Source organism: Ammospiza nelsoni, chromosome 8 (assembly GCF_027579445.1).
Source record: "Ammospiza nelsoni isolate bAmmNel1 chromosome 8, bAmmNel1.pri, whole genome shotgun sequence".
Lineage (NCBI taxonomy): Eukaryota > Metazoa > Chordata > Aves > Passeriformes > Passerellidae > Ammospiza > Ammospiza nelsoni.
The window spans coordinates 29,697,158-29,710,084 of record NC_080640.1 but is presented as its reverse complement, the minus strand read 5'-3'; positions in this window follow the sequence as shown (position 1 = coordinate 29,710,084).

Here is a 12,927-nt window from a genome sequence, read left to right as displayed (position 1 = left end):
TTCAGATTGTGCTGGTGGAACTCACATAGAAATTCAGTCACATGAAATCTAAGAAATCACAGAAAATTGTGTTACTTCATATTAATTTTGTGTTAGTGATGAATTTGAGATTTATTCATACCTAAAATCATAATAATAGGGCAAGTAAGTCCAAGAGCAGAAATAGGTCAAAGTGGGGGATTCTAGCTTCAGAAGCACACTACTTGAAGTCCTCCACAAGTTCTTCACAAGCTACTTCAAACTGGAACACCAGTGTAATGGGAGGGGGCACAGGGAGTACTCAGAATGTGCTGTTTCATGTTACAGGTGCTGGCAGCACGGGGAGCTGAGAGCAGTGAAAGTCCTGAGGACCAGGGCACCAGAGGAGGTCACCAGGAGCTGTCAGGCCTTATAAGCCCTGCAAGAAAGAGAAAGGGAGAATGATTCATTGGTTGATGCAAGCCTCTGTAGGTAAAGTTGGTGCATATCTGAAATGTGCTGTGATTTAGTATTTCAGGATGGATTGCCTTCTGACATATTGCCTGTGAAATTTTGGTATGTCTAGAAGCACTTTGTAGCACCAGCTCCATTAAGTGTGCAAAACTAATGCACAACAGGCTTTTGATTGTGTTGGTTTTATGTATCTTTTTCTCAAGACATCCTGGAACATGCTTTGCTGAGTTGGAAGGCTTCCATGGTCATTGACACCAGTGCTATGAAATAACATTGCTGCTAGCTGGCAGTTTACTCTGTAGAAAGATGCTTATAATTTTCAAAGACTGCTTTCTAAATGGAATCACTATGGTAAATGAACCCTTTAAAGCTTACACTCACAAAACTGAATTCACTTCAGGAGAGGGTTGATTCTTCAGTCTTTTGTGAGTCACTTCCACTGTAACATTCTCTGGAATCATTCATTTTTGGGTGTTTAAGATGACTGATTGGTAATGTGGAGTTATAGATTCAGAGGTATTTCCATGTTCCCTGTCAATGTGCCACTTCAAACCATATTCTCACAGAGACTGTTATATAAAAGTACCATTTTACAGAGCGGGGGCACAGAGAGAATAAATGATGGAGATAAGTCTGTGTAAGGAAATATGTTGCAGAACTGCTGATCCTAGGTTTCCTTATGTTACGATATATAGCCTTTGGACCAGCTCTCTTGTTCTGCAGCACAGGTTCATCCCCTTTGTGCTGCAGCTCCTGGTCACCCCATGCAGCATGGACAAAAAGGCTGCACAGCACTCAGGTGAGTCTGGAAGCTGATAGGATTCTTGGCTTTAGTAACAGCATTATGTCAAATAATGTGCTGGTTAGCTGAGACAAATGTATTTGTGCCTAAGTATAGTGTGTTTCTGTATGCCAGTGCTTTGGAAACAAGCAAAGTAAAAAATGTATGGTGAGATTGTCAAGAACTGTTCTTCCCACAAGTACTGGGCACAGCACTGCCTTTTAAAGTTTGCTGAAATGATTTGCTGGTAAGATTTTGGCTGGTGAAAGGCGATGAAATGCACCAGCACAACACAGACATCGTTACTAGATCTTATCAGCAGCTGTGAATACACATTTTAACAATGTTAAGATTTTCCAGGCCTCTTTCAAAATGGCTGTATGCCTCCCTAAATGTGCCCATTATCTGTCCAAGAGCAGTTGACTTTAATTGCTTCTGAGCAATATTTCCTCTGGTTATATGAGAGGTTCCAAGGCAATCCAGAGAAGTCTGAATGGATTTCTACTTAGAAACTGGCCATATTCAATCTGTAAAGTATGTAGATTTTTTTCCCTTTGGGAAAGGCTGAAGAGGGCAATAGGTGCAGGATGTGGAGGGAAGAAGCAGTGCTCTGACCCTACAGCATTTCTGCATGTTGAGTCAGGGAGTGACATTTAAACAATTCTCACTGCACCCAATATGAAAAACTGTGGTGCAGATCAAATTGCTGGCTGTGCTCTGAGAGAGATGAAGAGGAAAAAGATCAAGGCATCTGTCAATAGGTAGCCTCTTTTATGTTTTAGGTGTTGGAGCAGCTTACCAGCAAGCTAAATGGGTCTTGAGGGTCTTTTTTTCTTTTTTTTTTTTCTTTTCTTTCTTTGAGGTAATGAATGGCTCCGGACTTTCCATCTTTAGAGCTGGTGGTTTCCACACTACAGTGATTCAGCCAGCATGAACTCTTGACCAAATCCCACTTTGTTTCCTGGTTTTGTTTTTCTAAAATATTTTACATTTAGCAGGGCATAAAGGCCTCCCTACAATGTGACAGAGCAGGGAGGAGTGCAGTGGAGAGCAGTGGTCCTTCTACTGGCCTGCTTTCTAAGGACAGCTCACTGTTCTTCTGAAAACTTTGCAACTGAGCAGTTAAAAGGAATCACTGAATTTTGACTGAAATGCAGGCTGAATTCTTACATGCTCCTGGCTTTTTGATGCTGTGTTTTATGTGGAATTTCCTTTGAGGGTTAATAAGGTCTGATTTTCATTTGAGAAATATGACCTGCCTGAAATGCTCTAAGTTTAATCAATGTTTTATTGCATGGGAAAGTCATGTACATTTGTCTACTTGCAAGATAAGTAGATTAGTATTGCCAATGATTTCAGGGGATAGTAGGTTGTTAAAATAACATGGAGGGCCCTGTTCCTTTGCCCTCTGAATGTGTTTTGGTGGCTGAATTCTCTGGGCTGCCCTGTTTAGGGAATATGCTGGTGGTTATCCTGTTACCTTATAAGTGGTAGGCTCAGTAAGGACTTAGAATAGCTTGGCTGTGGAGTTTTAAACACCAAGAGAGTGATGATAGACAGGAAATCTATTGCCTGGGAAAGCTACAAATGAAAGAAATGATACCCTGAAAATACAAACTTCTAAGTGTTAACTGACTTTCAGACTTGCGTGCTTTGCAAAATCAGGCCTTTCACTGAAGGAAAGCATTCCAGGCTGCTTTTGAGAAACCTGGTGTTTGCTTCAGGTGACAGAGAATGTTGCTAAATTGACTTATTGAAAAGGATCCTTCAGGATACAGTGCTGTCACTGTATTAGGGTGCTATGGCCACAGGTGGGACTCAGTTGACACCTGAGCCAGCACAGGCAGCTGTTCAAGCAGTGCCCTGTCCCAGATTAGTCAAGGCATAAATGCTCTGCTCCATTATAGTTTCCTGTCCCTCCCGGGGCAAGGGAGTTTCCAGGGCAAGAGCCCAGGCCTTGTGTGATCCAAGCTGGTCCCCCTAGCCTGCTGAGGACCAAATCCCCATCCTGACACCCTGAAGCTGTGACCATACCAGCTGCTTTCTCTTGGCTCCTGCCAAAGGCCTCTGGCTGCCCATCCAGCTGTGTGTAAAAGCATCTTCCAGCCAAGAAAGTGTGAATAATCTTGCCCAGCTTCTTGGCGTTTCTTGGCATGGAGTTAACCTTATGACTCTGAAGGAGGTTTCAAAGGACATGCATTAACCAGGGATGCAGTGGTTCTGGGGGTGAGTGAGGCATGAATGATCAGAGCATGGTTAGATAGGTTGAGATTTAGGAAACTGGTAGGAGACACCACCTCTGTATGAAGATGAGGAGTTACTGCTGCCCCTGAGGGTCAGGGGTGAGTAGGTAAAGAAATGTGGATCTTCATGTGTGGAACTGCAGTGGGGAAGGGAGAAGCCAGAGCTGGGCTATGGAAGTCTGACATGAGGCTGGGACAGATCCAGGGGTATAAAAAGATATTGAGAGAGATGACTGGAGGGGGCCTTGGGGTCTGTGGCTGGAAGAAGGGCACCATGCACTTGCAGGACTACAATACAATATATACTGTTCAGTACCTGCTTCCCCTACAAGCAGGAGAGAGATTCCTGTGTTGATCTGCAGTTTTGAAAGCATCTATTTATTTTGTATACCTCCATGATTAGGAGGCAAATTTAGGGCTTATCTACATGGGGAAATCCCTGTAAAATAGGTTGGGTGTGAATTTGCAGCCTACTTAAGACCCAGAATAAATGCAGTGTAAATTCACACTTCAGCTTACTTCACAGGAGCTCCCCCGCAGAAACAAACCCTCAGAGTCACCTCTGTACCTCAGTCTGGTGCTAAAAGTGAGTGGAAGCTTTTCAAAATGTGGGCCTCCAGTTCCATTTTTATAGCTGGGTTTTTCTGTCTCCTGGGGCTTTTTGCAGCTGCTGTAAATCACTGTTGCTCTGCTGAGGTTGGAGAAGCTGGGCCAGTTTGCACTGCTCAGGATCTGACCCTTTGCCTCAAGTAACCTTTTATTATCAATTGGCCAGAGGGTATTTTCCTTTTTACTGTTTTACTGCCTTCATTATTAAGCTTGTTCATTCACTCCCACCACTACCGATGTCTTTTTTTTTTTCTATTTTTCTCCCTGTGAATTTTATGTTGTGTCTTTCCTCCCATGTAATTTCCTAATAGTGAACTAGTGACAGAGTGGGCTGCTGGTATTTAATCTTGTGGCTAGAGAGGTCAGGGTGTTTTTGATACAGACAAATACTCCATTACAGTAAACTCACAGAAAGTTTCCTTTTCAACCTGAAAGGAGAAGGAAATGCAGTGTCCACCAATGGGCTTTCAAGAATTACTTCTGTGAGCTGAACTTACACTAAAGGCCAGTTTGGTAATGTTCTGTGAGCAAGGGGAAAAAAAAAAAGAGGAAGACAGAATTTTTTTTCTTTTTTTTTTTTTTGCTGAGATTCGGCTTGAGTCTTGGCTCCTTATCAGATTAGAGTCCTGCAGGTAAAATAACAACCCTTTGCACTGTGAGTTGCTGAAGAAATGGATATTACTTATGTCTAGCTGAAAGAGAAGAAGGATTTAAGCCTTAAAGTTCTCTCTGGTTTTGGTGTTTACATAAACTTGCTTCTTGTCAGAAAAGGCTAAGTAATAAGGCAAATATACAGCACAATACATTTCTTGCTGCACTGTATGGCAAGACTAAAAAGACTGCCCCTGACTACTTTATGGCAGTTTAATTTAAATTTCTTAGACTGCTGCTGGCTATACACAGGAGTGTAACCCATGGATGGTTGTAGGTACACAGTATTGCAGTGTTCCCTATGCATGCAGTAATTTGACATAAAATGTGCTTTCTGCTTCTCAAGGGAGAGGCAAATATAACATCATATTGTCTTACTGTTCACTACTTGGATTTGCCTGAGTTGTCCTTTATTAGAAAGGGTTGAAGGTATAGAAAATGCAAGATAATAAATATTTATATCCCAAACATAACATGGTATCATAAATCATTAATTTTTGAAGGCATTAAATTATTCTTTCTGCCTAATTACTTGATTTGTGGCACCAGTGTGCTTAAATTTGTTTCTGTGGTAACCTGAGTTATTTTATTTCTATTTTATTCAATTAAATTTCTACAGAAAATTTAGTATTGCTTTGCTGATTTCCTCTTTAAATGCAGTCAAAAATCCTATTTGCTAAATTAAGAAAACAATAATTGGAATGAAAACATGCATTACCTTGCATTGCCTGAGCTGCTTGGTTGTTGACTTTGACACGTGCTGTCAATTCCTAAACCACATATTTTTGTTAAAAAGGTACTCTTTCATTTTCCCAACTATTCTGGCATTAAACCTGTACAAAAAAATAGACTGAAGTGTAGTAAAAAGTTTGGTTAATTTAAATGTGGGAGCATGTTATCAGTTGAAAAATGTTATTTGAAAGATAACTTTGAGGTTGAAGCTGTTCTATTACTGGAATGAACATGGCAAGGTCAGATGCAGACCAAGTGAAAAGAAAGTCAATTGATGTGATGTGTTGGCACACATTTCTGGTAGGTGTAAGTCATGACTGTTGCATACACTTGATAGTCTTCTCCCATCGTTCATAGACTGATTTGTATTATTTATGATGTACTTGCAGGGGAGAAACTGTCCTCCTGCTACTCTTGCTTTGTGGTGTGTCTATCCACAGCACATACACAACTTGGTCTAGGCAGTCTGGTTAGTTTATAAGCCATGGAAGTGGGATCCTACAAGGACTTGTACAGGACAAAGTGCTGTAAGTAGTGCTCTCAAAGCATTCAGTTTATATGGCCTAATAAGCATATCTCAGTTGGTGGCATACACTTCAGTGGGACTGATCTTTCAAAAGCTGGTTGATGAGGAATGTTGTCATCAGCATCAGGAGCCCAGTGGAGCAGGCAGTTCCTGGCTGCCTGATGCTGTGTGCTGACTCAAACAGAAACCCTTTTTCTCTCCAGGTGTAGCTGACATAGACATTTGCTCTTCTGCCTCAGCCACTGGGTAGGTACAAGCTGTGCCCAGTCAGATCAATATCTCACTGCCATTGCAGTCTCTATGCCAAATCTATGTGTAAAGAGATCTCTATGGCTCTGGTTGAAATTCCCATGTGAAAGGAATAGTTAGGGTTTTTCAGAGGGAGAACTGTCCACGAGTCAGAGATCAGGGAAGTGTTAAATGAAGAATGATGTGAGTCACTTGCAGTCTTCATACCTACAAGAATTTTTTTCAGAGCCTGACTGTGCTGTATTTAATCTAGCTACCTGCTTTGTGTGTTTAGAATGAAAATGCATAAAATCCCATTCCCTCCAGGAGATCAAGGGACACGTCACACCACACAGCTGGATGTTCCAGAGCTGGTCAGACTTGATCCAGTGCCTGGGCCTATTCCAATGGGCCTTGAGCAGCCCTCTCATGGGCATGGCAGAGCCCTCACTACAGAAAGGGTAGCTGCTCTGGGGACACTGGGGCACAAGGCCTGTGCATGTAAATATTGTGCTTCTGTATGATGTAGTGGATCCCTTGGGTCATTTCTGGCAATGCAGCTCTTGCTGAGAGAAGCCTGGCAGCCTGCCCTGCCTGTGTGACCCACAGAAGCTCTGAAACCAGCAGGAGAGTCCATCTGATTTCCCACTGGCAGAGCCTTGTTCTTCCCTGCCACTTGCCCAGAAGTGCAGCTTGGGCCCAAGCAGACTCTCTCTGGAAGGTTTAAAAGTACTGCAGGAGCTAAGCAAAGGATATCAATCAAAGCTGTGGTGAAAGCATGAGGTTACAGGTGTTTGTCTGGACAGGAAGTTTCATGCAGGACACCAGGATCATGCAGAAGGAATCTCATTACCTGGTTTCCAGACCCTTGTATCAATCACATAATTTCTTTTCTGACTGAAAACATACACAGCATGTGAACTGGCAGTGGCCTTTATATTGGGCAGATGAGTGACACACATCTGCACACAGGCTGTGGCACACTTGAGTTTCATGTGGAACAGCTGCTGACTTCTACAGGAACTGCTGCTTGTGTTACTGTAATTAATACTGGTGTATTTGGATTATTGCTTTTGTTATATCTTTGTAAGGTTATTGTGTCAAGAAGCCACAGTCCAAGTTCCTTTTTCATTGACCACTAGGTACATAAAAGACAAGGCCATTCAGGTAGGCTGTATCTTATCCTTCTTGAGCTGTCTGCAGGCCAGGTCTGTATTCTAAGCAACAGAATGGGAACTCCTGTGTGTCTCCCCTTCACTGAAGGTGGCCAGAGTGATTCATTATGGGCTTAGGAGAGTGAATCATCCAGCAGCACTGCCTGTCTCTCTTGGTGCTGGAGAGAGCCAGGACAATTAGCTAAGCCTAGGCATTAACTCTAGGCTAAAGGGGTGTGCTTTTCTTGCTCAGAGCCAGGGAAGTAGAAGTTTGAGTTCCAATTAGCAGTATTTAAATGCAAATGAGCATAAAAAGAGCCTGGAGTGCTGCATGTCTGCAAAGGCATCTGTTGCCCACAGACAGATTGATTTGCTGCAGATGCCCGAGCATACTGCATATGCCCAGAGCTCCTCTCTGCCATGTCTTCAGTGAGCATCTCTTGTGTGATCAGACAGAGAGATGTTCCCTTCTGCTGACTCTGCAGGGGCAGCTGGAGCTTCTGGCAGGATGTGCACAGACAACTAGGTTGGACATGTCTTAAAGCCTTGTAGAAGGTGCTGGTAGAGTTCATCTATTAGAAACCTCTCTCCTAGTTTTCTTTTGCCAGCAGTATGTCTAGGTCAGGTGGAGGCTGGAGGAGAGAGAAGTGTACTGGTGTGAAGATGCTCTGCACTAAAAGTTTGTTCCCCTCCCTCTGGGATACATCAACACCTCTTAGGTCAACGTTGCTTCATTCATTCACCAAGCAAAGCAGGGGCCACCTCAGAGACCTTTTATGTTGTTAGCATGGGGCAAAAAAGGCATTTGTTATAATTGCACATTGGAATATAATTAAAGTTGTATCTTTACAGTTTCTGGAAGATCTCTCTTTCTCTGAGAAGATGAGGGCTGCTATGAGTCTTATTTCACTGTGATTAAGTTATTTCTATTGGACAGTGTGAAAAACAAATCAGAGAGTCCTAGATACCATCTCATGAAGAGAATTAATCTGGATTCAGTGCAGCTGGATGTGGAAAGCTGAGACCTAGCAACAACTGCAAGGAGCAGTTACTATTCCAGTTGTCCTTCTTCATCTTCTTTTTATAGGTATGTAAATATGGTCTTAGATTATCTGATTTATCCAGTTCAGGCATGATTTAGGGTTGGCATTCAAATCTGAGACTTCTTCTGGAGATACTCTGAATTATTTCATAATTATGAGAAATCCCGGGGAGGTATCTCAGTGTTTACAGAGGAATATCTTGCTTTACCACACTCCAGATATATCAACACAGCCAAATCTCCTTCTAGTATGTTACAATTTAATTAGCTCCACTTCTTGAATCATAATCTGTTTCTTTGGGGCTGAAGCACACACACACAAAAGACAAAATGCAAAATGTGAAGAAGTAATTGTGATCTTTGCTACTTGGATTTGGTACCATCTGTTAACATGACTACTTGTAAAGTCATTTTCTAATTTGTTGAATTGGAGTTTCATGGCATGGATAATACTTCCTTTCATTGTGAAGCTGCCAGATGTAGCTCCCCTGAGAAAACCATCCTACCAGTCTGAGGTCTGGGACATAACTCTCTCCTGCTCAAAATCATCCTTCTTCTAAAAAGCAGCAGCACACTTTACTCCAGGTGAGGATCTAGCCCACAAAATCCTTCAAGGGCAAATTCTAACTGGGCAGTGAGCCAAACTGTCGTCCCAAAGGACCAGATGCCATGAAAACCTTGGCAGAGTTTCCCCAGATGTGCCAGATGCATCTTGACTTCTCAGCCACAGATCTTTCTTTGCCTTCTCAAGAATATTACTATAAACTTGCTCTATTTACCCCTCTGTTAGAAGGGTTGATATTTCTGATTTTTCCTGCTCTTTTTCACTACCTCTGTCTTCCAAAAATGAAGTGTAGGAGGGACTTCAAGAGTTGATATTTCCAGAGCTGGCCAGCCTGTGCCTTGGAGATGCTTGTAGCTGTTGAGTGCTTCAAAGGTGCCTCTCACATTGGCACAACATCACATACAGAGATCTCTGTGCTTACCAGGACTGCAGGGCAGTCTGGTCCCATGGCTGGGGTGAAAGTGATAGATTGCTACACCAGCATCTCTAGGATACCCAAACCATCCTGCTGTGGAAAAATAGGGTTTGATCAGCCTCTCCTCATATCAGTTCCTCCTGGACTTCCCCCAGCTCACAGGTCCCTGAGATCAGTGGCACTTACTGATCCCAGCAGTGTGGTTTGTTAGGCTGGCTGCTCTAGGGCAGTCTGGCTTTTTGTTATTCCTCACTCTGTTTTTACAGTCCTCCACTTTAACCCTCTGCAATTTGCATCTTCTGATGCTTCATATCAGCTTTTTGGAAGATTTTCCTGGAGTGTCTGCTTTTCCACATGTTGGTTACCACTTCTCATGCTTTTCTAGTTATTCTCACTGGTGTGCTGAGTCATGGCACCAGGTGTGACAACTCTCTCCTCTGTCACTGTTGGCCAGCAGTCACATCTCACTCAGCTTGCCCTTAAAACCTGCTGAGGCTAATGGCATCAGGCTAATGTCAACGTTTTCTGGTCCCATTTTCTTTTTGGGTCATCAAGAAAGAGCAGAGGAAGTATGAAACAGTTAAATGAGATGAAAGTCTCTCTTGTAACCTGCACAGAGAGTAACCACCATTCTCCTAGAAAAGGAACAGAAAATAGCAGCTCGTGTCACTCTGTGTAACAATGATTGCAAAAAGAATGGGAAATAGTGCACTTCCCTCGTGTCTTCCACAGCTTCAGGAGTAGATGAATGACAATTTTTGGTTCCTTCTCCTCAGAGTCAGGAATGGATGACTAATATCATTGTGACTGATGCCATCTAATTGGCTCAAAAGAATTTTCTGGTGGTTCTCATGATTAGCATCACTTCTCATCATGTGCAAACCATTGCAGAGCAAAGACCTCCATTTGAACTGTCATGGTATGAAGAAGATGTAAAAGTACTGGGTTTCTGAAGCAATTCAATGTATATAAAGTATGGATGAATCAGTATTCTGATCTTCCTGTGCAGCAAGTCATGATGACTGATCTATTTCTACAGTTGCTAATTATATTATGTTAAAAAATACTTGGTGTTCAAGTGACTTTTATGCAGAAATTCTGTGAGATTGAAATTTAAGGAAGACTTGCCAGGAGGGTACTACTGAAATACTTTGCTTTGAGTCAGTTTTATCCATTTCAAAACAGTTTGTTGAGCTGGGTTGCTGTGTGTTACTTAATATTGAATCTGAGCCATTTGTGTGAACTGCTGTGGTATTTTTGGGACAGGAAGCTTTGTATCCTGATTATTTCTTACAGCCACTCCCATCTCTGCATTATCTAACCAAGGGTGTGTTGCAATTTCTCCTCTTACCTACTGTAGTGCTGGATCATGGGAAAAAGCTTGGACAGAGAGGCTCACTTTGGACAGATGAGACAAACTGAAGACAACCTGGGTCAGATCAAAATATTTTGCTTTGGTTCAGCTCACAGAAATTAAGTGTTTCAATTCAGGAATACCAAACCACTTCATTTTTAAATCAAAAGTGTGGAAATAACATATTTGGCTCTTGCTATTGCCATACTTAGAAGGCAGGGATGTGAATTTCTCTCAGGTGATGAAGAAATAGAGTTCTATCACAGTGCAGCCTTCACCAGCCTAGTGAGAAAGGGACTTTGTGCTCAGTTTGAAAGAGTCAGTGCAAAGGTTTAAAAGAGTGAATATTACAGCAGCATCTTTGGAAGGCTAAGAAGGCAACATCAGTACAAATATGGGAAAAGGACCTGACATTGTAGCAATAGAGTCAAATATTTCATAGATATGTTAGAAATTTGCTGGGATCAGTCTCAGGACTGGAGCATTCATAGAGCTCATTCTGTACAGACAGGCTTGGAGAAATGGAGAAGTGTTATCCATGCTTGTCCTGAAGTTGTGGAATAATGAAGGACAGACTTGTCTGGGTGAGGATAGAAAGAGAAAGAGCAGAGCCTCCTGGACAGGTGGGTTTCATTTAAGCCACCTGCCTGGGACAAGTGGAAAGATGCTTTTGAGCAACTCTTGGAAGCATTTATTAGTGGCAATATCCACACTTTATGTGGATATTGCTTGGAAAGGCAATATGACAAAAGTCCTTAATGTATCACCATGGTAGATAGGAGTTATTAGGGAGATACTTTAACTGAATTTCACCAAGGAAGATTTACTTGTTCACAGCATCACAGAATGGTTTGGGTTGAAAGGGACCTTTAAAGGCCATCTAGTCCAAAGCCCCTGCAGTGAGCAGAGACATCTACAACTAAATCAGGTCACTCAGAGCCCAGTCCAGCCTGACCCTGAATGTTCCAGGGATGGAGCATCCACCACCTCTCTGGACAACCTGTATCATTGTTCCACCACCTTCCCTGTAAAAAATTACTTCCTTACATGCAGTCTGACTTCTTTTAGTTTAAAAACATCACACCTTGTCCTATCCTACAGGCTTTGCTAAAAAGTTTGTCCCTATCTTTTTCACAAGTCGCCTTTAAGTATTCTAAAGAAGGAAGTGTTAATGAAGTTGGGAATCCACTCAAGAAAGAGATTTGGATTCCTGGACAGATAGTGGGACAGATTTGTCAGACAGTTTGTATGGACCTAAATTTTAAAATTATTTTAAAATGTAATTTCCAAGAGTAATTAATATTTAACTAATGTGATTTCTCAGTTTATAGGGCAGCTAGTATGCAGTAGATATCATATATATAGATAATCTGATCTGGGTATATCTCTTGATCTTGACTTTCAACATCTTTCCTTCGTTATGACTCTGCTACCAGTCAAAATCTGGGGGATAAAATGGAGTAATTTGATCCAGTCAAAATTGCCTGGTTGGACAAATATGAGGTGATAAAGTGAAGAAACACAGCTCAAGTGTTAGGAAAATGTTCTCTAATTGCACAAGTAGTGAAATCATGGCATAGATTACTTGGGGAGAAAGTGGCATATTCTTGTCTAAATTTTTCCAAGAAAAAATGTGGTGAATGTTTTTCAGAGATGGTCTAAGTTATTTATTCTGTTTTAGAGCAAGAAAAGAGGTTAAATAATCCCTCCAGGTTGCTTCTAGGCATGGGTTTTTAAGATTCTCTTAAGTGGGCACTTTGGGGTACAGAAGATCACTGCTTCTTGGGTGGGGTCAGCGCAAGGATAGACATTGTACTGTGGAAACTTTCCTTAGGGCAGATGGTCATGCAAGAAAAAGTTGTGGGTTTTACTGAAAATAATTATTTACCTGCTCTGCAGAGCTTCAGACAAGAATGCCCAGCTTCCCAGGTTGAAATACTGTGCATCAGATGGTATAAGCATTCCTGGAAACTACAACAGATTATGTGAAAGTGTTAAAGTGGTTTTGCATGAACATAATTTTTATTGAAGAGTTGTGCTCCAATGATGAGGAACAAAGGAAGGGCATGTGATAGAAATGTGCAGTGTAAACAGCTCACATGGCTCCTAGCAATTGCAGGGTTTTAATTGGATAACAGATCATGAGCTGTATTTATAAAAATTATTCAGCAGTTTCAAAAACCACAAATATTTAG